Genomic DNA, 2,746 nt, shown 5'->3' on the forward strand with positions numbered 1-2,746 from the left:
ATCGTTTATTGACCATCAGTAATCTTCACTCATCACCTGCTGCGCCACCTAATCGTCATGTGTTTCACATCATGTGTTGATTTTTCACTGTTCAACGTCAGATTCTGTTTTTATGCCATGATTCACATCTAGTTCCCCACTCCGTTGTATGCCCCGCTTTTCCTGTTTCAGAGTTTCACGTTGTTTGTGCGCGTTGTTTTTTTTTTTTTTTTTTTTTTAACCCCCTAAGGTGCAGGGCGGTCGGGAAACGTATCGATGGCAGACTGACATAAGCCTTTTAAAACAACGGAAACAATTTCGGTATTCTGATTATTGACATTTAAAAGTGCTGCGGTACCATTGTTCTATCTCACCCGTTTCATACCGGACCACTTACAGCACCGATGTTAACGCTATAAAATGAACGCCGTCTATCGGGTTATCAGCCATAGAGAGATTTCTTTATTTAAACGGGTTAATTTTTCAGAGGGATACAAAGTGAATGTATCGCGATTTTAGTCATTACATGTTTTTAAGAGCGATTTTCTGTTGTCCTTCCATGAACAGAAATAAAACACTTTTTAATATAAGTTGCTGCTTTGACATGATCACAGAACTGCCAAAACATATGTACAAAAATACCAGACAAAGTGAATCACAGCAACGTCATCAGCCGGTGTAACGCTGAACTGATGCGGTGAAGCTACCAGTTGCAGGAGCGGAGCTGCGGCAAGAAGCTACAAACACTGAATAGAAGGAGAAGAGCTGCCATTGATACAGTTGCAGCAAGGCATGATTTAATGTTACACAATACAGTTTTAGCAAGTTGCTCAAAGTCTAAACTGGCATTGTTGTGCATATAAGGTGTAAAGTTTACCTTCGACCAAACGCCCCACAGAAAAAGCCCCACTTTTGTAAAAATTCCCGCCAGCGCCCCCTGCTGTCCTCTGAACGCCCCCCGGGGGACGGTACCACCCATGTTGAGAACCGCTATTCTAGGGGGAAAATGAAGTCAGCGGCTGCTTACTGTAGTTGCTAGACCTGTTGTGGTCTATGTATATTGACCACAATGTATGTATATTGTATGTATATATACATATATATATATACATATATATATACCAATATACCAATTACGTATATTGGTCCATACATAAGGGCACCGGATTATAAGGCGCACTGTCGGCTTTTGAGGAAGTTTAAGGTTTTTAGGTGCGCCTTATAGTGAGAAAAATACGGTAATGCTCCGTTCTGACCAAAAGTGACCAATCAGAACCAGTAGGAGGGTCTTTGTGATGTCAGTCAACTTCATTCACTCACTATTAATGTGTTAATGGTGGAGAAACAACTTATCATTACAGGAAAACTGTTTATCTGCTGTCATTGGTAGCTATGCCATTGAAACTGACCATTCACACAGGCTATGCTAGTTGCAGCATAGCACAGAGCGAGTGGGAGGGAGGATGAGCAGCCAGATGAGATTGTGACCGACAGCGCTAAACCCACCTCCTGCCTCTGATTGGTTGTTTCTAGACAGCACGAGGAGAAGGCAGAGGAAATATATTTTTCACAAATTATCTCTCATGCCGTGCTGTCACAACACAATGACAGTTTTAACAAATATGTTTTAAAAAATTGTTTTATAAAAGTTATATACTGCAGCTTTAATTTCACTTAGGAGAGGACAGGCCAGGAGGGACGTGGCAAGAGATATCTGTAATTTAAACACAAGCCAAGGTAAAACTGTGTGGACTGGCTGCAGTCCAGGGGCCTCATCCCAGATAGCACATAATGATTGAAACAACATTGAATCAATGTCAGCCAGAAACAGAGAATCAACGTTGAACGCTGACATTGAAACAACATTGAAAGTGGTCGGTGACTTGTATGTTGAATCAACGTTAGGGTTTCAACCATAACTGACATTATATCAATGTTGATTCAACCATCATTTGCATGTCAATTTACATGCATATTTGTGTTGATTCTACATTGAATCAGTCAGGAATCAACGTTGATTCAACCATCATCTGAACGTGGATCTGGACACATATTTCTGCTGATTTTACATTGAATCAGTTACGAGTCAATGTTGATCCAACCTTCATCTGAACGGGGATCTGCACACATTTCTGTTGATTCTACATTGAATTAGTCAGGACTCAATGTTGATTCAGCCATTATTTGTATGTCAATTTACATGCATATTTGTGTTGATTCTACATTGAATTAGTTAGGAATCAACATTGATTCACCCTTCATCTGAATGTGGGTCTGCACACATTTCTGTTGATTCTACATTGAATTAGTTAGGAATCAACATTGATTCATCCTTCATCTGAATATGGATCTACATGCAGATTTGGGTTGATTTCATATTGAATGAAAGCTAAGTATTTATGTACATTTTTAGGTATGATAGGTCTACATAACATACCACTAAAAGTTTCTTCACTGGTGTTAAACACTATATTATTGGCAGATCATGGGTAAACTATGTACAAAAGTTTAAAAATGATAACATAGGTTTGATATAACATTTTATTTAAGAAAAGAGGGACAGATCTTTAAACATATTTGACTCATTTTTGACTGTCAGAATAACAGTCTATTGTCCACAGAAGAACAGAGTCCATGAGGTTAAGCTTTGTACTGTATGAACCAGGGAAACGGTACAAGTTGTGGTAACMCMAGYTRGACTCTGGTTGGCGTTACTTTGATTGCTTGTGATGTCTTCCTTTCATTCTGGCGTGTAATAAAGCCACTT

The sequence above is a fragment of the Poecilia reticulata genome, linkage group LG8 (assembly GCF_000633615.1).
Source record: "Poecilia reticulata strain Guanapo linkage group LG8, Guppy_female_1.0+MT, whole genome shotgun sequence".
Classification (NCBI taxonomy): domain Eukaryota; kingdom Metazoa; phylum Chordata; class Actinopteri; order Cyprinodontiformes; family Poeciliidae; genus Poecilia; species Poecilia reticulata.